This window comes from Anser brachyrhynchus, assembly GCF_964034855.1.
Source record: "Anser brachyrhynchus genome assembly, chromosome: 3".
In the NCBI taxonomy this organism is placed as follows: Eukaryota; Metazoa; Chordata; class Aves; order Anseriformes; family Anatidae; genus Anser; species Anser brachyrhynchus.
Window position 1 is genome coordinate 113295904 of NC_137696.1, and position 27860 is coordinate 113323763.

The 27860-nt window shown below is 36.7% G+C and overlaps 1 long non-coding RNA gene across 1 annotated transcript in view; it reads right to left on the minus strand.

The window, feature by feature from the left end:
- LOC308191414 overlaps window positions 1–27860 on the minus strand; it is a 110984-nt gene that overhangs the window by 19388 nt on the left and 63736 nt on the right. The window contains exon 4 of the long non-coding RNA XR_013947961.1: window positions 16178–16279. This is a non-coding gene — a long non-coding RNA (uncharacterized lncRNA). The remainder of the gene's footprint in view (window positions 1–16177; window positions 16280–27860) is intronic.

The window sequence follows — 27860 nt, forward strand, 5'->3', positions numbered from 1 at the left end:
AATAATAATAACAATACTGTCCATGTGGACAGAGTATTTTAGATAATTTCTGAACTTCTTCCCAATCCAGTTAGCTATAGATTTGGTGATAATGATTATACAATAAACAGTGATGTTCAGAGTGATTATTAAGTCATATCATCTGTTTCTCCTCTAGAAAATTATTTACCTTCATTTGCAATAAGCAATTGTCCATCGAGATGAATTCTTCTAGCTTGATTTGCTGTGCCAGGCTACTTTTCTGTGATTTCCCTTTTTGGCATTTTTATTTTTTTTTTATCTTTTTCTTTAACTGTCATTTGCCTTCTCCTGTATTTTAAATCTATCATGCTTCATGACAGACAGACTTGTAATTTGGACTCTAATCATTTCTGATTCTCATGTTTTGACAGACACAGACTTGTCTTTCTGCACCTCCTTCCACACTTCCCCCCTTTATTCTGTATTCGTTTGTGGCACACAATGCTCTCTACTTAACTCTTTCCTTTTCGTCTTCTACTTTCATACAACACATGCAGCATAAGTAGACATGGCTTAAATTACGGATGTGTCAGAAAGAATTCCAGAAATTGCTCTGTTGTACTCAAAATAATGTTGTTTGAAACTACAGATGAGCATATTTATTTCATGCTCTGAGATTCTTACTGACTCAGTTTGGAAGGGCTTTAAGCAGAGATGATTTAGGTATCTAAAACCCTTTTTTTCTTTTTCTTGTTACCTTGATTATTTTAATATTACATTCCATCCCTGAAAAATTCTTCTGTGCTTTTGTAAATTTATTTATGACCACAAACCACTACCTTGAGAACAGAGGGTTTTAAGTTAGAATCGGGTTGTTCCTGTTGGATATTAAGTTGATCAGGAGCCAGAAATGTGCCCTTGCTGCATATAAGGCTAATGGTATCCTGGACTTCATTAGATAAAGTGTTGCCAGCAGGTTGAAGGAGGTGATATTTCCCCTCTATAAGGCTTAGGTGAGGCTGCACATGGAGTACTGTGTACAGTTCTGGACTCCCCACTACAAGAGAGGCATGGAACTACTGCAGAGGTCCTCCCAATGGAGGAACACAAAGGTGATGAAGGGACTGGAGTATTGCTTGAGAACAAAGAAGGATTTGTGGGTGATGTGAAGGTTGGAGGTCATCTTGGGCATAGAGATCACAAATTAATAGAGTTTTCAATTCTTGGAAAAGGAAGAGAGTTAGCAGAACTGACACCTTGTACTTCCAGAGTGCAGGCTTTGGCCTGTTTAGGACACCGGTTAACAAAGTCCCTTGGAAGGCTGTCCTAAAGGGCAAAGTCCAGCAAGGCTGGACAGTCTTCAAGAAAGAAATCTTAAAGGTGCAGGAGCAGGCCATCCCCATGAGCTGAAAGACAAGCTGACAGGGAATAAGATTGGCCTGGCTGAACAGAGAGCTTTGGAAGAAGGAGCAGAACAGTCAGGAGGACTATAAAGATGTTGTAAGGCTGTGCAGAGAGAAAATCATAAGGGCCAAAGCCCAACTGGAGCTTAATCTGGCTACAGCAATTAAAGACAATGAAAAACGCCTCTAAATATATTCGCAACAGAAGGAAGACTAAGGAGAATTGCCATCCTTTTTTGGATGTAGGGGGAAACGTAGTGACAAAGGATGAGGAAAAGGCTGAGGTACTTAATGTCTTATTTGCCTCAGTCTTTAGTAATAAGACCAATTTTTCTTTGGGTACCCAGTACTCTGAGCAGGTAGATAGGAATTGGGAGCAGAATGAAGCCCTCATAATCCAAGAGAAAATGGTTAGTGACCTGCTACACCACTTAGATGCACACAAGTCTATGGGGCCAGATGGGATCCACCCAAGGGTACTGAGGGAGCTGGCAGTAGTGCTCACCAAGGCACTTTCCATCACTTAGAAGCAGTCCCAGTTGACTGTAGGCTAGCAAATGTGATGCCCATCTACAGGAAAGGCTGGAAGGAGGACCCAGAGAACTACAGGCCTGTCAGTCTGACCTCAGTGCCAGGGAAGATTATGGAGTGGATTATCTTGAGTGCCGTTATGCAGCACTTACAGGGCAACCAGATGATCAGGCCCAGCCAGCATGGGTTTATGAAAGGCAGGTTCTGCTTGGCTAACCTGACCTCCTTCTATGAGAAGGTGACCCACTTAGTGGATGGGAGAAAGACTATATCCCTATGGATGCTGTCTACCTAGACTTTAGTAAAGCTTTTGACATCATTTCCCACATCAGTCTCCTGGAAAAATGGGCTGCTCATGGCTTGGATGAGCACCTACTTTGCTGGGTAAAAAACTGGCTTGGTGGCTTGGCCCAAAGTGCTGTGAATGGAGTTATATCCAGGTAGAGGCCAGTCACAAGTGGTGCCCCCAGGGCTCAATAGTGGGGCCAGTTCTTGTCAATATCTTTACCAATCATCTGGACGAGGGGATCAAGTGCACCTTCAGTAAGTTTGTAGATGACATGACAATAACATCAAACCATCTGCACAGGAGCAATCAGGCTGTATGTGAGGAATGTGAGAAGCGAGGTTCCTAGTTCCCTTCCGGAGAAGAAATCATGCAAGGACAGTTCTCTCAGCTTCCATGAGAAATCCTTCACTCTATAATCAGTAGTAGTACTTCTCTGAAGAGGGGAAAAGGTTTTTATTTTTTTTTAAAGACAGTTTGTTCTATGTCAGTGCTCAAAATCATGTTCTTATTTTTACTGCATCATACCTATGACTTTGTGGAAATCAGCACAATGGCAGCTTTAGCATGGAACAGTTCCTACCTAGGCTGGGCAGAGCTGAATATTTCTTGAGTCCCGTCCTCATTCTTTGTATAAAGACAGTCCACATAATTTTTTTTTGTATTTTTTATTTTTTATGAAATACATATTCTTAACCTGGGTTTTTAGTATTTTAATATATGTCTCTCAATATCTATTTCTAATATGCACATGTATGAACACATACACACACATACAAACAAGTGCATGATTTCTTAACTAACTTTTCATATCTAATTAATCTAATAGCTTTCTACAATGAGATGACTGGCATGGAGACTTGAGGGAAGTGCAGTGGATGTTTCTCATCTTAACTTTTGAGCACTTTTGATGCTGTCTTCCAGAAGACAAAATCATGAAGCAGGACTAGAAAAGAGTACATTGTGGTAGGCTGAAAACTAGCTGAAGTGCCAGGCTTGAAAATTTAGAGTCAGTGGCACAGTATCCAGCTGGGAGCCATTCACCAGTGTTGTGTCCCAGTGAATAATACTGAGGTTGATATTGTTTAACATCTTCATTAATGACCTGGATGATGGGACAGAGTGTATCATCAAGTTTGTAGGTGATACAGAACTGGAAGGAGAACTTCATATACCTAGATGGGCATGCTGCTATTCAGACAACATTGACAGGTTTGAGAAATGAGCTGACAAGAATCTCATGAAGTTCAATAAAGAAAAATGGAAAGTCCTGTATCTGGCCCTGCATAACCCCATGCACCAGGACAGGCTGGGGGCTGTCCAGCTGGAAAGCAGGTTTGCAGAGAAGGATGTTTTGGTCCTGGTGAACAACAAGGAAGACTTAAGCCAACAATATGCCCTTGCAGCAGGGAAGGCCAAACAACATCCTGGACTTCATGAGGAAGGCAGGTCAAGGGAGGTGGTCACTACCCTCTGCTTAGCATTGGTGAGACACATAGAATAATAGAATCACAAAATCATAGAATGCCTTGCATTGGAAGAGACCTGAAGAGACCATCTGAAAATCATGAACCATGAAAGTTCCATCATCCCTGCCGTGGACAGGGACACCTTCCACTAGGCCAGGTTGCTCAAAGCCCTATCCAGCCTGGCCTGAAACACTTCCAGGGATCCACAGCTTCTCTGGACAACCTGTTCCAGTGCTTCAACACCCTCACAGTGAAGAATTTCTTCCTTACATCTAATATAAACCTACCCTCTTTTAGTTCAAAACCATTACTCCTTGTTCTATCACTACATGCCCTGACAAAGAGTCCCTCCCCAGGTTTCCTGTTGCCCCCTTTACGTACTGGAAGGCTGCTGTAAGGTCTCCCTGGAGCCTTCTCATCTCCAGGCTGAACAACCCCAACTCCCCTCAGCCTGTCTTCATAGGAGAGGTGCCCCAGCTGCTTGATCATCCACATGGCCTTCCTCTGGACTCAATCCAACAGGTCCATGTCCTTCTTATGTTGTTGGCCCCAGTAATGAATGTCATGTTCCATAGATGGTTGCAAACCCAGTCTTCTTCTGTGAATGGGGGGATGTGACTAGAGCACTTGCTAGTGAATACTGAAGCAGAAAAAAACTTCCCCATGTCCCGGGCAACGAGCTATCCTGTTTTCTTTAGCAGAGGGCCCACATTTTCCCTAGTCTTCCTTTTATCACCGATCTACTTATAGGAGCCCTTCTTGTTGTCTTGAATGTCCCCGGACAGATGCAATTCCATCTGGGTTTTAGCTTCCCTAACTTGATCCCTGGCTGCTTGGTACTCTAGCAAGCAGATTCCTGAAGAGGCCCAAGCCTGCTCTCCTGAAATCCAGGGTAGTGCCCTCCTTTCTGCCCTAAGGATCTTGAACTCCACCATTTCATGGTCACTGCAGTCAAGACTGCCTTTGCCTGTCACATTCCTCACAAGCTCCTCGTTTTGAGAATGATGTCCAGTAAAACACTTCTCCTTCTTGGCTCCTCTATCACATAGTACATAAGAATGGGATAGTACCTTAGAATTCCAATGTCTTGTTTGGCATGCAAGTTCAAGGGAAAAAAATGACAGTAGAAAGTACATCAGGGTATATATAGTCTGAGAAAACATTCTGAAAAAGGAAGAGAAGAAGGAGAAACACTGAGATTTCACTTCCTTCAAGGGAGACAAATACGCGTCCTCAGTTACCTTCAAAGTCTGTAGATAACATTGTTTTTTTGGCTATCTAAACCATATATAGCATATATGTCTCTGATAACAGTGCATATATATATACCCAGTGCTCTCATCTCCAGAGAATTAGCAGATACAATTTAAAGCAATAGCAGAATATCTACTAGATTTCCAGTACTATATCTGAACTGTGGGACACAGGAATATTGCCCTGCACTTGGGTCTGAATGCATGTCTTGTCTGCTTATTGGCCCTGCTGAACCCAAAACAATTTTGCTGAAAGAGACACATGAAGTGTCCTAGGAGGTAACAACATATACCAGTAACACAGCCTAGATGTCACTAGAGAGTCTCTAGTATTTTTCTTTTCTGTGGGAACAAGATTTTACTTGAGAAAGAAGGCTTTTTTTTTTTAATTTTTGCAATTTCCTTTTTTTTTTTTTTTTTCTTTCATCTTTTTTTTTCTTTTCTATTATCTGTTAGAGATAGGTGGGGGTTGGGAATATGACTCAGTGGTACTGTTTCCCTGCTCATAAGATACAGGCAATCTGTAAAAAGATCTGCAGGTTATCAGCAAAGCAGGTTATTTACGTGAAAGGTATTTTGAGGGTAAGATTGCTACAAAATATCTTCTGTTTCTGTAGGTAGCCTACCTCTTCTGATTGGGATGGAGCTTCGGATCTGAATGTAGTCTACAGGAAGTGCACTACTTTTTCTTAGTAACATGGATCTGTAGACAAGAAGATGAAAAATCACTCAACCTCAGTACAGCCTCTCTGTTTCCCCACTGTCTGTGGCCTGATCTTGCCTGTTCTATCTGAGAGGAGGGGGGGGCTTATTTCCAAGGCTAAATACAACATGGAAGCAAGTGGTTTGGGTAGTAGCCAAATAGTGAGATATATAAAGAGTACGTTGACCATGTTTAACCAGGCAAATTCTGCTGAGAATAAATAATTTCTCAGGTTTTGACTTTGCTTTATAGGATGATAGGTTTCCACATGAATTATGTAGTTGTAGTATAAATGTTATATGCAAGTATTTTTAGTGTAATTGTCTGCATGAATCTAACATAATGCCCTTAGAATAACAATTAAATTTCTGCATGTGAAAAGTGAGGCAAACCGTTGATTCTTAGACCTTTGTACAACCTATTGAAACTAAGTGGACAGCACTGCTTCCAGATATGATAACCTTCATAAAACTTGGAAGAAAGAGCACTGGCTGCTTTAATTTAATTTTATTTATTTATTATTATTTTTTTAGTAAAAAGCTAGGTTAGTAAGATTTGAATTATTTTATGTTCTCACCCAGCTCATGGTACATTAAACACTTCAAGTCTCTGGTTTTGTTATTCCTTATTTTGTGATTCTCTCAGTTTAAAATAAATGTAATTTTAGATAAAGACTTTCTGTTCTCTTTCTGCCTGTAAGGAAATGTATTGTAACAATAGATGCCATAAAATTACTATAATTAAATAATGAGCAATTGGAGAAGTACGGGACAGTAAGAAGAATAGTTCCTGGCATTTTCTTCAGGAAATGCACTTTTTCATCTTGGCCTTTAGGAGGTTTGGATTTGTTTTAAACTGTTTCTTTCTTCCTTTTTTTCCCCCTAATTTTTATTTTTTATCTTCTCACTTATTACAATACAGAGACCAGATGCCAAACATACATGAAGAATAAAATCTCTTCTGGGGAATGTGCTGTTGCAGTTACTTGCTTTACTGGTCATTTTTATTTTAGTGTTTTGCATGCAGTATTTTAAACAACATCTGCCTTACCCAAGAACATAATTCGGAAACCATGTAACAACCTTTGTAGCAGTTGGCCACATTCCCGGTTTGAGTTCCTCAAAAGCCTTGGCTATGGGCTGCAGATGAAAGGAAAGCAAAAGCAACAAGATGGCTTAAAAAGTGGTCTACTCTCAAATATGGCAAAGTAACAAAGGCACTTTTTTTCCCTCCCGATCTACTCTCTGTGTGTGCTCAGATTAATACCTGATGGCTTAAGTGACTGAACAAGCTTTTAGTCTATGTTCCTGTTAGCTCGGTAGGGCCCATTCCAATACCAGAGCTAGATAATATCTTGCCTCATGTTGCATTTAAAGATTTATTTTCAAAGTGGTAAGTGGTAGCACCAAGCTAATTCCCTTTGAAAGAGCTTCACAGATACTCGGGGTTTAGTTGGCATGACTGACCCCTTCCCCTTCAACTGTTTTTCTTCCAGTGTCATAGCATTATAATGGCTACAGTTGCTCCCCAGTGTTAATGACAAAAACAAGCCAAGGAAGAAAATGCATTTTTTCTACACAGTACTATTTTTCCAGTGCAGAGGACTATTAGGATTGAGCAAGCAGAAGTGACACTTTAATCCATTGGCTCTCCCATGTTATGACAGTGATGCTTTTTATCTAGGATTGGATTATCTGGTTCAAAAGTACATGAGCAGTGACAATGATGTCCTCTTTATTTGGGGAAGATTCAAAATGTGCCACACAAAGTAGAATATTTTCCGTGAAACAACATTAAGTATTTCAGATACATGGTGCCTTCTTCTAGTGAAAGTTAAAGAAATAGAATAGATGGAATTAGATCTGCTAGGACTTTCCATGTGTGGCAGCTATTGGTAGTGATCAGAGTATGACAATGCTTAGAGGAAGAGAAACCAGACTCGGAAGAAATGTGTTGATGTGGCACTCTGCCTAGAGATACTAGAGACTAAGGGAGGAACATCATTGGTGAAGAACATCTGGGCTTGGACAAACATTTCTTCTTTAGGAGAGGAAACCAGAAAAGCTTGTGTTTCATGCAATGCTATATGTGTTTATAATGAATGAAAAGCTGATTGAGAGGTAGATTGATAATGTGGAACATGCTGAAAAAGTGAAGATACAGAAGGTCAGTGAAATGAGAATACATTTTTGCTCGTAATTAGACAAGAAGTGGTTGGGAATATGCTGTGTTTTAGAGGTCTGAGTGTTACACGTGTTATGCCTGAATACAGGTGGGTTCAGCTTTGATAAACAAAACATGTAGATATATGCTTAACTTTAAGCACATGAATAATGTCAAAATGGGACACACATATTTAAAGCTAAACCTATGCTTAAGTGCTAACTAGACCAGGATCTGAGTACTTAGTTTGAGGCTACAATATCTGTTGCCTCTTCTTCCCATTTGATTTAAAGGAAAAAGGTCATTGATTATCCAAAGACAAGTATGGAATGAATCAAACACAATCTTTCATCGAACACTTTCTCTAAAAATATCTTAAAAGAACCTAGAGAATAATACAAATGTATACTCTGAACACACTGATACAGAAGACCATCATGTCTACATATTACATTTGCTGTTGAATATTGCATTTTTTCCCATTTCCCATTTCCCTTCAGCCCTTCCTGTTGTATTAAGTAATACTCTTGGCACTAACAGCCTAGATAAAGGATGTTGTTTCTGATGTGTAATGGTAGTGGTGTAATTCATCATTTAGCACTTCATTTACATTCACATTCACATTCACACTGCACGGCTTATTATCTGCTGCAACAGAATATGTCTGTAAACCAAAATTATATAATTGTTTATAAAAAAAGGCTGCTTATTATGATTGTGCACTTTTACCATATAGATTTTTCCTTTCAACTTATTTAAAAACTTTTACTTCCGCATTATCAATCTACCTCTCAATCAGTTTTTCATTCATTATTAACACAACCTTGAAGGTTGTCAGACAATACTGTAGTTACCTCCAAGTGACTCTTCAAAATTACTCTTGTCTACTAGATAATCCTTAAAGGGCTTTTTTTGAGATAATATGATATTTAGCACCCATAATCACTAAAAAAAAAGTCTTTTTCTAGACAGTTTTGCTTTGGCGTTGGCTAGGAACTTTGCAGCTACAAATGCATGTCCTTACTATTCATAATAAAGATATTTTCAAAATATGCTCATTTGAATCAGATTTTCTATCACAAAATACGGTCTGAAACAGAAATAGTGGCTTCTTATACAATGGGAAACCAAAATGCTGCTTTCCTTCCTTTTCACTTCCTCCTTCCCTTATTTTTCAAAAATCATGCCCTTGAGAACTTAAGTTTGCCAACATATGTTTTACATATGTTTTAAATAGCCTCAGTGTTTCGTGTATTACCTGGGAAAAAATTACTGTACAGTATCTCAAAATGTCTCCTCAGAAAACAAACAAAAACTGCATTGTTTTACAATTGTTTTCAGATATGGGGTAGCTTATAAGGAATGGCTTAACTAATTGTTTTAATGAGTAGAAGTGCACAAATTAGCACTGACTGCTTAGATATTGCTGATATTGACAGATACCTATCTATCAATACTCATATACCGCAGATACTCATATTCTCAGATACTGTAGAATAGAGGTGGTTTCTACCTTGGTAAAGATGGACCCAAGTGAACTCCATTTCCACCAAAACTGGTAAGTCCATTTTCACCTGGGCAAAATCAAAATATTTCCCCCACTCCCCTCCTTCTTGGGCTGATCACAGGTGATTCACATGGTTGTACCAAGCCAGTAGAATAGCAGGCGGGAACAGGGACAACTGTATAGTGTTCCCAGCTATCCTTAAACTCTGACAGATGGACACATCTCAGATTAACTCAGATTAAACAGTCATAAAAACTGCATAGGAGAAAGTTACAAACCCTTTATAAGGTAATGGCTGTGGCTGCTTCCTCCCCCACCCCCAGAATATAGAAAATATTATTTCCTTGTTGTTACTGTTTTTGTAAGTGAATAGACCATGCTGTTCTTGTTTTGTATCACACTCTGGTAAACCTTCCTTGCATTACTTTCTGCACGCATATATGTACGTTTACATGAGTTTACTAGAAAATTTTCTTTTAAGATTGCCAACAGCTAAAGACTTAGTTTTATTAATAACAAAGAATTTCTGTCTAGTGACATTCATGCTAGCATACAAAATATGTTCACGTTTACAAGAAAGCATGAAATCAGCTGTATATAATTGACAGATAAAATTAAATACCTCAATTTAAATAATGTTATAAAATACACTGAAAAAATGTTCTACTACAATAGTACTTGTAAAGTATTAAGGATGTTCAAAATATAAAATGATGCCATTTGTCCTTGGTTCCTTGTGTTTTCCTAATATGAGTTATGAAAGAATGGACCAGAATGCTACACTGTTTCTCTTCTTTTTCTTTTTCTTTTATTTTGATACAATTTTTTTTTTGTTTTTATAATTAAAAATAAATATTAAAATTTCAAAAAGAATACTTTTGGGAAGGAAGGTCAATTTTTCATTTAAATTTCATTTTATAAGTTTTTTTTATTTAACATTCTATGTTATGTTTGCTTTTATTTTTATTTTTTTTTTTCTAACAGGCCTCTGGTCATGAATATTTTCATATTTATAAAAGAAAAAGTAGTATTTCTCAGACAATAACAACTGATCATATTTAGATACAGAAAAGAAAGATAAAGCTTTTCAATTTAAGCTAATATAACATAACTGCAATAAATCTGTTTTAGAAACAACCTTTTTTCTGATTTCTGTTCAAATTTTTCACAGCCTCTTTTTCTTTTTGGCTCATTCCCTTTTCAGAAAAGATTGGTTTATTCCATTTCAAGATCCTAACTCTGAATTTTTTATCATTCGTATTGTTTTTAAAACAATGAAAGATGGTTATAGTCAGATAAATAAATATATTTTCATTAAAAACAATATTCATATTTCATTGAACCAACCATGTTTAACTTCCTATAGAGTACTATACTACTGATGATAAGACTACTGATGAGTTCTTGTTGACAATGATTATATAGTGCCAAAGGAAGCTGCAATATTTACATAGGACTGAGAGCAAAGCAGCTTAATATCTACTGAAATATGATATTTTTGTCTTGTGCGCATCTTCTTTAAATATTTAAAAATTATTGTAATCCTATTTATATTCTTATTACTTTGATATTGTGTTTGATGAATGGTGGTAACTTTTTATGTGCCAGTTTCTAATGTCCTTTGCAGTAACCATGTATTTTTTTGTAAATTCTCAAAATCATCTTGCTTCAGGACATTTGGAAGTTCAAACAAGGAGCTTCATTTTTTTATTTTATTATTTTTTTTTTGGTTAAGACTTACATTAACTTGTTATAAACTACTGATAGAATGAAAGAGCCTGAGCACTGGATTTTATCCCAAGATTAAATTTACTGAATACTCTGGATTTGATATACGGAGAACATACTGGAGAGAACGATAAGAATAGCCAAAGAGGATAATAAGTATGACAGAAACGGAAAAAGACAAATCTTGGATAGATTTAAAAAAAAAAACTATTCTAACAGTAAAGATTAACTGGCCAAAAAACAATGAGGTAAACCTCACCCAACAGTGCAGTGCTGCACTGTTAACATAGATTCTTAGAGAGGAATTCAACTACAGTCTGTATCTCATCATGTGGTAGAAATATCACTTATTTAAAAAAAATTAATAAAGTGAAGACATTTTGAGTCATGTGAGTCTCACATGGTCAGTCATATGTTGTGGTGTGCAGGCAGTATAAATGTCAGCTATACTTATGAATGTACTCTATGTTTGTGTGACCATATTTACATCTATGATCTGGTACTGAATACTTACAACTTGTCATGAAATAAAAATACTACCATGAAAAAAGATACTAGAGTGATTCATTGGGAATCAAAGAACAGGTCATTGGCTATAGAAATTGTAAGAAGCATGTTGGGCTTCCACAGGATATGTGGAGGAAAATCTGGTTTCAGTTTGTTCATTTAAACCCATACTTGAAAATAATTGTTGGAATAATCTTACCTGACAAGTTAACATAAGAGATCACATTTACCATAATTTGAATGATTCAATGGAAAACAAAAACAATCTGCATTTCTTTCTTTCCTAAAAGCTACTAAATTATTTTACCATTTTGACTACAAGACATATGTTCAACTGACTTTAAGCCATGCTCATTCCTAAATTTTGCACAGTAACACTCATAAAAAGTTTTTTCATATGTCAGTATCCATTTAAAGTTCAAGGCAGTAACTTTCATTAATTGTCTACTATATGATTCTATGATTCTGTGATAAATGAAGGTAACTTCAAGCTTTGGGAAACCTGCATTTTTTCCATTAACTTACTTGTTAATTATTCCATCAACGAGTGATTAATGAGACATTTTCTGTTTTTATGTTGCAGTGCTTAACAGTGGCCCTTAAAAACTTTCAAATATTCTAAAGGACTATATAATATTATCCTAGCAATTCCAGTATATCAGGAATTTTCCAGCAGAGAGATATAAAGTAAAAGATCCAGATTATATGTTTACATATTAAGTTTATATGCAGTAAAGCCTTTTTAAATGAAGTCTAAGCCTGAACTATGTGTTATTAAAAAATGAGAGATCTTGAACCCAAACAACATGAATCTCAGACAATATTTTGGTCAAATCTGAGTTGAGATGTCAAAGCTTTAGAAGTTTCATTATACAGCTGGAACTTTAAAGTTATGACCCACAAAACCTTTAAAATCTTTTTCAGATCACTTTTGTCTCTAGCTGTTCTTTAAAGACCAAGTGATTGGACTCAGAGTTAACAGCTGTTTATTAGAAATTAGAATTCATAACCTGGATTGGAAGTGTAAAAACATGTGAAAAGATGGTATAACTTTCATTATCAAGACAAATTCACTGTCATGGGCAAAATTACTACATAATCCTGTTTATTAACTAGTTATTTAGATCATTGTTTCTGCTTAACATTATCTGTGACTGTTGAAAATGATCTCCTTAGTATTGCCAATTATAAGAATATATCACTTGTACTTAGTAGTTTAACATGTCCAAGTTCATGCACGTTGACTGTAATATTAATGTTGAATTTTAATTACAGCATTCAACAGTGTGTCCCTACCAAATCTATGGTTGCTGGCCAAGAGTTAAGAGGAAAGATTCCACTTCCTCTTCTGACAAAAGATATAATAAAAGGAAATGGAATTATATCAATCCTCTTTTCCCAGGAGAGATAGTAAAGAGACTAGGGAATGCAGCAACATAGTCTTGCTTCAGTTTCAAGATTACTCCTTATTGGAGGAATGGATTGTTAACAAGATCTTTTCACCTCTAGACTGGTGACTCAACTGTAGTCAAGAGCAAAATAGAGCCGAAAGGCATGACTGATCAAGCGAATGTTTCACTGACAAAAAAACCTCAGATGATGTACCTTTTGTGGAGAAAGCTATCTGTAAAATTACTTGCACTTTCCACCCCAGATCTTACCATCATTGGAAAATGCAGTTGAACAGTCTGAGGACATGGACAACCTTTCTCCTAATGGGTGTTCTTTAATGTCTTTGGTGGTTTTATGAGACAAATGAATTTGACCATCCACAGGAAATTATAACTCTGCTTCCTATCACGTAGCTTTTTATGTTCCAATTCAATAAATTTTTTTTCAACGAAATATTCACAACATAATTTCAGAACTCTTATTTAAATTATTAGTTCAGCCTTCGCATTCCTCTGGTGTGCACGGAAAAGGAACCACACTGAAAGAAATGTTTTCAGACACTGATAACAATGGAGAATTCATTCCTCCCCCTAGAATGTTTGCAAAATCACTTCAACATCCTCATTAAGTCCTTCTCTCATTTTTGCTGCAGCAGTTCTGACTGTATAAATCTGCTGGTGATCTTAGTGGCTCTACATGACTCACAGTGATGAAACTTAAAAGCAAATTCACTTATATTCTTCGCTTGTGTACCACAATGTCCATTATCTTATTGTGAGATTTTGCAGACTGTCTACTTGTGCACATGTAGCATAGGTGGGATGACACATTATGCATGATACAAGAATATAAATAATAAACTAGGTAAAGTTCTGAATCATATTGAAGTTAATGAAAATTAATTTGAGACTTAAGGTGAGATTCATCATTGAGATTTAGGGTACAATTCATCTCATGTCTCAGTCATCTATTTAAGGATGAGGTACACTCCAGACAACTACTTTTGGTCATATGAATCTTTGCTGACATGCTTTTCTGTATACTCTAAAAATTTTATCAGAGACAAGATAAGTCTTTTCAAATTTCTGAAATCCTGTTGTGCAAGACTCATGCATTAGGTCTCACAAAAGCAATGGTCCTTCATCCATACTATGAAATGTTTTATGTGATGGGCATACACGGATATGCCATGGAGTGTGCTCCAGGATAAGTTACTATGTTATGGGGAAAGGCACTTGATTTGATGCTTGGCTGCTGATCCTTCTGGCTGTTTTGCTGCTGCTTTTCTCTTGCTCCAGCAGCTCATGTGACCAGCTGCAGCAGCCTCATTGAGTCCTGGAGCAGGAAAGAGTCAGTGTTAGCACACTGTACAGCTATTGCACAGTGGAAAAAACAATTTGCTGGGGCTAAGAAAATAAGTTTCATATTCAGTACCTGAGATCTGATTGGTCTGCCATGCTTTTTATTAATTCAATCACTGCAGCTCCACTTCTTCCCTGCACTTTGCATCATGACACACAGAAAAATCCCTGGTCTTGTTCTCTCAGTTGTCACTGGAGAATTATTTCAAGAGATCTTTGTGCATCCTCTGTATCAACCATGACCATCACACCCAGACAAGGAAAAGAGGATGTGGACTAGGAAACCCTGCCCTGTCTTGGTCATGTTACCAGCTCCTTGGTCTAACAGCAACTGACAAATGCTAAAGCAACCTGCATCAGCATACAAAATTCTGGCACTTTACTGTATCTATAGCACCACTCACTGCGTGGCTTCATGCATATGACTTGTTTGCAGACCTTTGCAGCTTCTCCCTCAATTCAGATCTTCTTATCTTGAAAACTAGATGATATTTAATCAAATAGTGGGAAGGTAAAAATGTCTGAAGATTGCCTCAAAAAATTGAGGAGTATCCCTTGATATGCATGTGGGGACATGCAACTTCTATAATCATTCTCCTTTGTAAACTAAATAGTTATATTCTAGTTTATATTTGAAAATAACAAACACTTTGAATAATACTTATTATTCCATGTTCACCTTTTCCCCTGAATTCTACTGAGGAAATGAAATGACACCTTTTCCAACTCTATTAGAAAGATGGATCTTCCTGTCTTTTTTTTTTTTTTTTTTTCCCTTGTATTGCTAACACACATCTCATTTGTGATTCTGTTTCCAAATACTTTATGCAGTTTCTCTTTATAATAAATAACCTTTGGAACCTTTCAAAGTTTCCAAAAGTGGTTATAGCATTGTTAACCCTATTGTAAACCCATGTGGACAAAAACCAGTCAAGCCATTTTTCCTCCTCAAAACACCAACATGTCTGAATCATTAAAAACTGTGATAAAATGAATAAATGTTGATATTTTCTTTCTAGTACTTACATTCTAGTATTTGAATTTTTAGTATTCTTTTTCACTGAGACTTATCCACAGATTAAAAAAGACAGAACTTTTTTTTTATTTTATTCATGAATAAAGAAAAATAAAGTTCTCTAATACTCATTTTGCTTTGTGAACAGGAACAATAAGTAAACCACACATTATTTCAAGGCTGAGGTTAGAATCCTGAGGCTACGAAGCACTGTTGTCACTTTACTATTTGTAGTTTGTATTTTTTTACCATAAACAGTATATCTCTGATCTCTCAGTTTTATAGCCCCATCCATAACCTCAGAATAATATTTTCCAGACACACAGAACAGCCGTATACAGTATGGTTGCCATCAATTTTATTTTAGATTGAGGAAAATCAAACCAAAACAAATATGTATTTCATAAAATGTTACAAATAGTCTCTCTCCTATCTGTGATGAAAGAAAGTAAAGGTTCAGAACACAGAAAAGAAAATCAACATTGAACAAGACAATTCTTCAACCTTACTGTGAACCAACGTATTTGCTCCTGTATTATTCACTCTTACTCTTACGAAGATTTTAACATTGTTTTCATATATCAACCTGCATCCCACACCATGCTTGTAATGGAGGCTAACATTATAGCTGATTTGAAATTTTGTGTTAAATCCATCTTTGGAAAAAAGAAATGCAGCCATTTAGAAACAATGTATTTTAAGCATAGCTGTTGAATAGGGATTGACATGGAGCTATAGAAAATTAATTTTAAAAATTGAATGCTATATATAGGATTCATTTTTATGCCTCTCTGTTGGCAAGTTGTGGTCCTAACAAGCTTAAGAACTCCAGCAGGATATATTTTTTTTCCTTCCTAAGCCTTTGGAGTGCTATCTATTTGTAGGTATCATATATTACCTCTGTGTGGGGCCTGCAGATGAAATCTATTCCAGGAGTAGTCCTTGTTGGTAGATTTCCAGAAAGCCATCTGTTCCCAATGGGGCATCTTGTCCGCCTTCCCTAGCAATTAGAAAGCAGCAGATGAAGACACAGGGCATAAAAAAGGAGAAGGACATGAAAGAATACAAAATTATATAAGAAAGTCTTGTTTGTTTGAAGAAATGCAAGAGTAAATTGTTAAAAATATAGAGGCTATAATCACCTGAACAAAAGGATTTGTTTATTTATTTTATTTTTACAAACTCCCTATAATAAAACACGGTTCCTGTACCACACACTCTCCACCAGTCATCACTGTTTGGATAAGTTGCTTACTACCACAAGTTTCTGATGAATCAAAATGAATCACTTTATGGTGAACAATGGCAGTCACACAAGTGTTTCCTCTTGAAAGCAGAAGACCTGGATTTTTCACTAGCAAAATGTATTTCATTTTGGATTTTTATTCTTTTTGACTCTCTGATCCTGATATACTTATGCTTGATCCAAAAAGTGAGAGTATTATAACACATATGATTCTGATCCGTAGCCTGTGATACGTCACTGTGGATTACAGTTTTGAAACATAAAAAAATACCAATTTTGAATGAATATATGACAACACAAAGGAAGAAATTGTCAAAATATTTTTCTCTATAAAATGGTGATGTGATCTAATCCTGATCACTTGGTCTCCCTCTACACTTATCAGACAGAAGTCAACATCTCCAGAAAGTTTCTACCCTCTTGTGTTTGACATCTCTCTTAGCAGGAATGAATGCTTTCTAGAAGTGTCTGCAGCTCCCTTTTCCTAGAACAAAGAGTCATGATAACTAGCTTAGACTTCTCAGCTTGTTTTTAGACAGTTATTATCAGATTAGATGAATATTACTCCATCAAAAATAAATTTTAAAAGGTAAATGAAAACATTTTTAAATGTAAAAATAAAATGCAAAAGAAAAAAGCTAGTGTTTTAACTTTACACTTAATCTTATCTCAGGTCTGTGATACAGAAGAAAATGATTCTGTGACAAAATGACATTCAAACATTTCTGTATAATTTTTGTTGTTCTGATCATTTTACCTCATAAGCCTGACAACATGAATGTTTTTAATATGATGGATTTTCTGGCATTCTCAAATGGCAAAGTTAGGTAGACCTTTTTTTATCCTTATGAGTAACTAGTCACAGGAATTACTATCACCATCGTTCAGCTAAAATCGGTAATTTTGAAAGTAAGCTATGCAACACAAAAGACATGGTGACTTCAGTCTATATCAATTTCCACTAAAATCCAATGGAAATGCATGCTTCATCTGCATTAAAGAATACTGACAGGAGAAGAAGTATTGATACTTCTAGGAACTGCATTATGAAGATTCAATAAGCACAGTGAAATCTAATAGAAATGGAAATATTCCCCTATTAAAGCAAGGTGGATGGACATTAAGATGGTGATAAAATAATAATTATAAGTGTTTAAAAACATCATGAAATAGCATCATTAGTTACATATACTGATGGACATTGAAAATGTAATTTCTTTGAGTAGGACAGAAATAGAGTTAAAAGCAATAAAGTGGCATTCTGTGCCAATAAAAGAGTATAACTTAAAAAAAGACTTGCAGACACTCAGTTTGGGTCAAAATTTCTTTGAAAGTTCTCTAAAACAGGTTTTCTAGAGGTGCTATTAAGAATCTGTTATAGATTCCCAGAATCAACATTAGATATTGACAGAGAAATGTCTTGAAATTGTTACAGTGATAAATCTTATTGGGAATAATGTCGTTGTGGGAAAACTTCCCAACTATAAAATGAGTAACAAGTGAGTAATTTCTCAACATTTCAACTAACTGAAGATCTTGAGTAAATAATCTTGGTAGAACTCAGTTATTCCTTGATGTATTAGTAAGTAGCTTTACATTCTATTGGTGTTGTAACTGCATAGGGAATAAATCTATTTTTGAATCTGTTTTGCTAAACCAAGGATGTTATAGAAGGTCTGGCCATAGAAAAAACTTGAATTAAGTGACAACAAGATGATTCCCAATAAATTACATTGAGGAATAAGCAAAAAAAATTAAGTCAAGATTCATATCTGAGAGGACAAATATGAAAAATTAAGAAACCTAAATAGTGAAGTCAACTGACCTGCAGAAATTAGGAACTTATATATAAAGCTGGCTGAAATTTCTTTCAGTCAGATTTGTATAAACTGTCAGGAATTTTTAAGAATGGGAGGAATTTTAAATAAGGTTAAAAAACAACTGGGAAATCTCCATCTACAATGGAATGAATAATCACATAAGAAGGATGTAGGAATAGTAAGACACTATAAGGAGTGGAAAAATCATGAGCGAGACATCTTGGAGAACATGAAATTTAAGAATAAAGTCCAAAACTCTTGCCAGAAGTCTAATTCAGCTTGTCATTGCAAAGAAAGTTAACACAAATAACAGAAGACTTTTTTTTGGGGGGGGGGGGTGGAATTCTATGAAGTGGGGAAAGAAACAAAGTTCAAATGAAAATACAAATCATTTATATTGTTTATTTAGTTAGTTTCAGAATGATTGATTGGTATAAAGGTATGGAAATACAGTTGATCAGACTATATGGATTTCACTGGTATCTTGATGTTCAGGAAATTGTGAAAGGTAGGAAGGATAATATTAACGTAAGGATTGTAAGATGGGTAGTGGGAGGCAATAAACACTGCAAAGAGTTATCAATGTGGAGTAAGATTCCTGCAGGATTTTGTCAATGTTTGGCCTTGGGGTCATCTTTTATGTAATGTTATTGATGACCTGAGTGCTAAAAGAAGGAATAAGGAAATTAATTGTGATAGTACAAAAAGTTGAGACATCAGTACAAATAAATGAGGAATCATTCATTGAGTATGAAAGATGTAATAAATGAAATTACTTGTAGTTTACCATTAGGAAAATCAAGGTCAGTTACACAAATTGATATAATAAGTAAGCTGAAAATAACAAGAGAATTACTAGGATGAATTGTTCAATTATATGCTCACTGATCCATTGTTACATGCTTGTCATGAAGAAAAACAATGAACAAAAGCAAATATGATCCTAGCTTGTAACAGGGTGGATACTCCCAGCAAAGATAAAGAAGCTATAATACCTTTACATAAGGCACTGTTAAGATCTCATCCAGAACACTCTCATTTTTGACAAGGAACAAGAGAAAAAGATGACTACAGGAAAGACAAAAAAAACATACTTTAAAGAAGCCGGGAAAGACTTTGAATTTATTTTCAAAAATATGGGTAAAATGAGAGCATCACAGTGACACTGAGAATCCTTTCTCCTATATTTACTTAGCACTAGCAACTGCAGTAAAGTTGCTTTCCTTCTTTCTTGCTCTTCTCAACACAAGATTGTTCCATACTTGCCTATGCAACAGAAGTTTTGAGTGGAAAGATGAGAGGTCATACGAGTTTGTGCACAGGATATGGCATCATCTAGTGGTTGATGTATGAAGCTGGCTTTGTCCTTCTCAAAACTTCAGGATGCCTTGTACTTATTTTTTTTCTGCACCCTGGGTGAGTAATCTGTCAACTAGTTTATGTGAATTGTACCATCAAAATTGGATTGCAGCAGGGCTGTATCTGCGGCATGGATATACTCATCTGGGAAATGCCCTTCTGGCTATACAAATGTGACTAAAGATAAGCATCCAAGGAACTTTCCTGGAAATTCAGGATAGTTCTTCAGTATTAGGTCAAAAGCAGAAAACTGAATTGCTGTTCGTGACTTATGTTTTAAACACAGTATTTAAGCAGGCTGTATCTCACTCCTGTATGGTTGGGAAAATTTAGCAATTTTTTGGTAGAGGGAAGTCAATGAACATATGAAGAAGCTGATACAGTATGCTTGAAATTCCTAAAAGATTTTGACATGGACCATCACTGAAGACTAAATTAAAGAAAATTAAGTTGTCATAGGATCAGAGGAAAGGTCTTCTTGTAAAATTAGTAACAGATTAATAATCAGAAAAAAAAGGTAGAAATAAATGGAGGGAGATTATCAAGTGAGTGTTCCAGGATCTCTGCTAGGATATGTACTGTTTAATGTATTCTTAAGTGATCTAAAAAATATGTTGAATAATGAAGTGAATATCCCCATGAAACATATTTTCTCAGCAATGAGCTGATCAGCTTTGAAAATAAATGTTTGAAAGCGGAATCTATCCTTCTGTCTATCTATAATTTGGGGTCTATCTATTTGATTGTTATCTGTCAAATCATAGAAGATATAGAAAGTTTTCTAGGGAATCACTACCCACTGTTATTTTTAAGAGAACTAGGGATGACCAGGACTTTTAAAATTAACAAAAGAAGTACTTTTCCTTACAGTGTGTAATTACTTTGTGGAATTCATTGCCACAGGATGTTGTGGAAGCTAAAATTATCACTGGATTCACAAAGGACTCAACAGATTCATAGCAGAGGGGCTATTAATCACAGTGGTCTGTTTGCTGCCCCCAACTCCAAATTAAATTTCTTGGTTGCCAGAAACTCAGAAATATTTGAGAAGCCATCTATGCTTGTCTATCTATACACCTTTTGTTCAACTTTTCAAAGTAAGATATTGCATACACCTTTTTCTTTGGACCAATATGAACATTCCCTTTTTTTCATACTTTTGTAGGTCAAACAGTGTGAAGAAAGAAGAGGTACTAAGGCAAAGGTTAGCTGTTAACACAAGAATTGTCACCAAGTATATTTAGGCAGGATAACAGGAGAAAACTGAAGAGTGAGCAGGAGAATGAGGACCTGGGGTGCCTTTCAAGAATGAAATAGTAGAAAGAGAAAAAAAAAAAATCTAAGCTTGGTTTGAAATGAACACTGAAGAATTTATGAATAATCTGTAAGTGACATATTTGCTTGTGATAGTGGAGATGCACTTCAAGGTTTTTTCTAGTCCTGTGTCCTAAACTGAAACCTGATCATTTTGAGGCAGCCCATCACTAATTGGAATATAGAGCTGTATGCATGAAGCTGGGTTCAGTTTCTCTAAGTTTCACCTTTGAAGTTGCATTAACCTTTAATGGTTAAAAGAAAGCTAATAAAACCAGAGGGAACCTGAGATTTTCAAGTCATAACTATTTTTATGATGCATTATTACCACAAAACAGAGGAAGGGTATTTATACTACATAAAGGTTTCTCTCATCCTTTGCATATATTCTGGGTCTGTCAAAACCAGTTCAGAATATGGGAAAAAATGTGTCCTTGGCAGCATCATATCAAAACTAGAGTGATACTAGTACAAATTTGAGAGCGTATTTGTCCCATCTTCTGTTTCATCATCGCTGGAGAAATATGTACAATAAGCTCCTAACTTACTATAAGACTAGAGTAAAAATAAAGCTTTTGAGCCTGAAGTATCTTAAGTCAGTATGACTCCATTCTGGTAACTCATAGTTTATGGAAATACCAAGCCAAATTATCCTAAGTGACCAGGAAAACAAAAACTCATGAAACAGCTTGGTAACCTTTTTCCAGTCTCTGCTGTGATGGGCAGGGAGTTCATAGCAAAATGTCACTGCTGTAGGAGAAGATTGCTGTGGCCTGGCACATTTTCAGCTGAGTTTACAATGTGTCAGGATGTTCAACTGTGTGAGAAAAGAGCAGGGGTGATTCAGTATGACCATATGATATTTTGTCCTGGCATGTTTTTCATATACACATATACCCACACCCTGGAGGAGGCAAAAGGACTGTGAAGTAGATGCAAAATATGAGCCAGTGCATTTCAGCTGGAGGACCACATGCTCTGTGAGTCACTCTGCACAGAGCTGATGCGCTGGTTATTGTACTGGGACAGGTGGGGGAAGTCAAAACTGTTACTTTCAATTTTTAATAAGGGGGCTAGGCTAACATTACTGCCTTGTGTGCATATGCCAGAGACACGACCTTGTACCTTAGACCCCTTTGAAACAGGTTTTGATTAGGTTTTCTGACATTTTAAACTGTTGCCAGTTAAACAAAGTGAATTATTTAAGTCCCAGCCCAATTTTTTTAAGAAGCCTTTGGAGACAAATTCTGTTTAGAAAGCAAACCCAAGTTTGCACCCTATCAATCCATCCAGAATATCTGACATATGATAAAGCCATGGATCTCTGTGTATACAGTAACAGAAAAATACACACTAGTATGAAGCACAAATATAAGCCTACTTTATTTATTTAAACGAGTTCAGAAGCCCTTAGAATACTGAATACAAGGGTTTCATAATGGTTTCTTAAATTCAATTACTACTTAATTGGGAAACTGCCTTGGGAAACTCCCATTTTTACATTCCTGTGGTAAGTTCAGCAGCAATTTAAATGGAACAGTAAGAACAAAAACAAACAAAAACACCAATTTTATTAAACTGCTAATAAAGCAGATCTCATAATAGTTAATAAAAGTGTTTCCCGATTTCATCTCTTCCCCCATCTGCTTTTTTGTCTTCTTCTCCTCCCCTTGTTTCTCTGCCTCTCAGTTTCCTTCCTCTATTTCCTTCAAAACATCCTGTTTCCTGCTCCTCTCCTGCATGTACGCATGTTTCCCTGTTACATGGTTCCCAATGCCAAGATCCCCTATCCTCCAGAAATGTCCTGCTTGTCTACATCTTTGACATCCAGTGACTTTGGGCATTTCCCTTCTACAGCTCTGGGAGGTTTCTGTGCAAATGCTGAGGGTGACTATATCCTGAGGGTGATCACAGATTCTGCCTCTCTTTTGTTTGTAGAATTGTTTCTCCTCACCACCAAAATCTGCCTTGGAAACATGGCTTATTTATTCTATCCTAGAAATTAAATGGACCTTGCTCCTTGCCTCAGTTTTCATTTTGATATACAACATTTATACTGCTATTAGTCCAGATTTATACTGCTACTAATCCAGCAGAGTTCCTGTGTAGCTGCTACAAGCAATGAAAACCAGGAGTCCTTTATGGAGAGGCACAACATTTTTAAAAGCTCATCCACACTCACATCACTGATCCTTGCAAGACAATGTTTTTACTGTGTTTGCTTCTTCACTGTTGCCATAGACAAGAACATCCAGTTGTTCCTTCTCAAAAAACTTCAGCATGTCTTCACATGACACGTACAGTACAATGAATGATCAGGAGCAGCCAGTGTGGGTTTTTGAAAGGCAGGTCCTGCCTGAATAACCTGACCTCTTATGACAAGAGGACCCACTTAATAATAGATGACAAGAAAAACTGTTGTTTATCTGGATTTCAGTAAAGTATTTGACACTGTTTCCCACAATATTCTCCTGGATAAACTGTCTGGTCATTGCTTGGACAGGTTCTCTGGGTGAAGAAGCTTTGCAGAAATATGAACATTCCCTTCTTTTTACTCATTATTATTATTATTATTATTATTATTATTATTATTATTATTATTATTCTTTTGTAGGCCAAACTGTGTGAAGAAAGTAGAGAGAACCAAGGGCTAGCTATTTCCACAAGAATTGATCAAGGCGCATCACCAAGTAGGTTTAGGCAAGATAACAGGAAAAAACTGAAGAGTGAGCAGGAGAATGAAGTTCTGAGGTGCCTTTCAAGAGTGGAATAGTAGAAAAAAAATCTAAACTTGGTCTGAAATGAACACTGAAAAATTTATGAATAATCTGTAAGTGACATGTTTGCCTATGATGGTGGAGATGCCATCACATCACACAGAACTGGCTGGATGGCTGGGCCCAAAGTGTCATTGTGAATGGAATTAAATCCAGCTGACAACCAGTCACAGGTGGTCTTCCCCAAGGCTCAGTATTGGGGCCAGTTTTGTTTAACATTTTTATCAGTGATCTGCATGAGGGATTGAAATCACCCTCAGTAAGTTTGCAGACGACACCAAGTTAGGTAGAACTCTTGATCTGCTTGAAGGCAGGAAATCTTTGCAGAGGGATCTGGATAGGCTACATTGATGGACTGAGCTCAGTAACATTCAACAAAGCCAAGTGCTGCATCCTGTGCTTGGGTCATAACAACCCCATACAGCAGTATAGTTGTAGGGAAGAGCAGCTGGAAAATTGCCTGGCAGAAAAGGACCTGGGGGTGCTGGCTGACAGCTGGCTGAACATGAGCTAACTGTGTGTGCAGGGGGCCAAGAAGGCCAATGGCACCCTGGCCTGCATCAGAAAAAGCACAGCCAGCAGGACTAGGGAAGTGATTGTCCTCTTGTATGCAGCACTGATGAGACTGCACCTCCAATACTGTGTTCAGTTTTTGGCCTCTCACAAGAAGAATATTGAGTTGTTCAAATGTGTCCAAAGAAAAACTATGAAGCTGGTGAAAGGACTAGAAAACAAGACTTATGAGGAGTGGCTGAGGGAATTGGGGTTGCTTAGTCTGGATGAGAGGAAGCTGAGGGGAGACCTCTGCTCTCTACAACTACCTGAATTTGCAGTTGCAAAAAAGGTTGCAGTGAGTATGGTATTGATCTCTTTTCTCAGATGACAAGTGATATGAAACAGTCTCAAGTAAGGAAACAGAAGGAACATTAAGGAAGCAGTCTCAAATTGCACCAGGGAGGGCTTAGTTTGGTCATTAGGAATATTTTTTCAATGAAGATGGTGGTCAAGCGTTGGAACAGGTTGCCCAGGTTGGAGGGTGGAGTCCCCATCCTTGGAAGTATTTAAGAGATGTGTTGATGTTGTACTAAGGGACGTGGTAAGTTAGGCTGATGGTTGGACTTGATGATTTTGACAGTCTTTTCCAATGTAGATGATTCTATGTTTCTATTCTATGATTCTATTCTATGATCTTCTCCAATTTATTCAAAGCATATTGCTTAGGTTGATGTGATACTACACAGAAAAACATTATTCCTCCAGTTCATTGATGTCTGCCTAAATAAGTTAACCCCTTATCACAGAATCACACAGAATCACAGAATTGTAGGGGTTGGAAGGGACCTCGAAAGATCATTGGGTCCAACCCCCAATATAATTTACTTTCTTGTGGATTGGGCCTTCTTTTCTGTCAACCCTGAAAATGAGAGGTCTTTTTTTCACCTTTTTGCCCTCTGAAGTAAAATCCTATCCTAAAAAAAGTCCTAAAAACTATCAAATAAAATAGTCATCCATTTTTAAATGTTTCAGTCATGTCTTCATTGTAAGTAACTTCTCAGCCTTGAGGAAAATGGGAGTTTCTAAAGGCTGAAAGTCATAGAATCATTCAGGTTGGAAAAGACCTCTAAGATCATCTAGTCCAACCTTTAACCTAGTACTAAAGTCCACCACTAAGCCATGCTACTGTTCTAAATCTACATGCTTCTTGAAGACCTTTGCCCCATCCCTAGAGGTGTTCAAGGCCAGGTTGGAGGGGGCCTGGGTGGCATCTAGCGGGTGGCATCCCTGCCTATGGAAGGGGGGTTGGAGTTATATGGCCTTTAAAGTCCCTTCCAACCCAAGCCATTCTGTGATTTTATGATTTTATGATCTCCAGGTATGCTGACTGAATCATTTCTCTTGACAGCCTATTCCAATGCCACACAGACCTTTCAGTAAAGAAATTTCTTCTAATATCCAAACTAAACCTCCCCCGGTGCAACTTGTGAGGCCATTTCCCTTCATTTTTTCACTTATCACAAATCTCTTTATTTAGTTAAAATAATCAAGTGTTTTTTGTTTTTGTTTTTGCTGCTGGTGGTTTTTGTTTGTTGTTGTTTTTTATTTTTTTAAACCATATTATATTTAAGTTTTTTCACGAGTGTCAAAATCATTACTTTTCCTTAAAGTTAATTATGTTTAATATTCTACAAATAACTTTTTTTTTTTTTTTTTACCACAATCTTTGCTTTACATGCTCCTCAACTGTTTCACCTTGTTTTCAGAACAGCTTGACTGCAGCTACCCAAATCTCTCTCAGGAAACTTTCTTAACTTAATACCATACTAATGATAAGAAAAATGAAAAATAAGAAAGTAACACAGCAACAGAGTCCCCTCAAGCAGCTTACAATCTAACCCTGCTTCACTTCATCATTTTATTCTGGTCCCCAAATATACCTGGTCACAATCTGAGCTGCTGCTCAAGCAGCTCAAGTTTCTACAAACTTTTCATAAGGAAAGCGGTAGGCTTTGGAGACCAGCCCTGCACTTATTCTCCAATGCTCCTGAAGTGCATGAACTCATTTCTGTCACTGTTATTACTCTTTGAAAGCATTAGATGTTACCTAAAATGAGGGCTAGCAATACTGGAGAATTTGACATCTAATTTTATATTTTGAACCATAATTACTTGCAGGTAGATTCATACCACTTAGCCACAGCCTAGCTACAGTCTGCAGTCTAACAGGGAAAAATAAAACTAAAAAATACAGTCCAAACATCTAGTGGCTTGAGATGACTGTTTCTTTCTGTTGACTAAGAAAGAAGCATTAACCTACTCAGGTTAGGTAGCAAAAATCCAGGTCCTGGATCACAGCTGCTATTTTGTCAATCCATACTACACATTTTATCCTCAGTAAATATTCGTTGGAGCCTTGGAGAAGATTTTTTTTTTTGGTTTCTTTTCATTATAAAGTTTTTTTAAAGGTTTCATTGCTCTTTCTGGTGGACAGTTGTTCCTGTTGGTGCATTCTCTCTATTCCACTGTCTCTGGTGGATGGCTAAGCAATGTACCTCAGCACCCATTTAGAGGCTTCTCTAGTCTTCCACCACTAATTAAATATGAATTTTGAGCTAAAATCTATTGAGTTGACCGGCTGAATCCTTCCTAAAATTAATGCTCTGCTAACTGATGGGAGAATGTTTTCATTACTACATTTGACTCTCTTGAGTATATCTATTGAGACTGATCTGTCCTTGCTTCATAGACATTTAATTAGTTTAGCTTAAGTGGAATTAATACCTAATACACAGTTATATGATCAGGTACAGCTATGCATGATACTCTCCCCAAACAAATTTTAGTTTTATAGTAATTGCATTAAAATTAACTTTGAATGTGTTATGGGGCATTCACAGGTCTGTGAGAGTCCTTTGGTGGCTCTGAGGTTTTTATTTCCACATCTGACCTACAACTGGAAGAGATGATATTTCTGTAATAAAAAATCTGCATTCTCAGATTTTTAGAATTCTTAGTCAGAAAAACATTAAAGTCATGGTTGTGTGTTCAGAACCAGAAAAGACTGTCACAGTAATCTTCTCTGAGCTTCTGCATTAGAAAAAATCTCCATTTAATCATTTCTGCATCAAGCCCATATCTTGTGTTTGAGGAACCACATAGCTTCTACAGAGATATTAAAATATTGCTCAGCTGTTGTGGGACACAGTAAATTTGTAAGTATTGACAATGCTGAATCCTGACTTCATCAGTTATTCCACAGCGTCTGCGGGAGTAATGGGGTTGGCAAATCAGATGGAGTATCTCTGGAGCTCCAGAATGTTAACTTCATAATAAACCATCTGCTCTCTGTATGACAAACTGCTATGCAGCACATTGTCAGTATTTACGAATGATAAATAATAATAATAATAGATCTGTTTCTATAGTGCTTCCAGCGGATAGCAGCTGATCATGCTTACTGAATCCAGGGGAGGAATGCCAAAAGGAAAACAAATGAATATAACCAGCTGTGGAGCTATTTTTGAAAAGCTGAGGAATTCAGCTGGTTGCTTTCTATTGCCTTTAAAG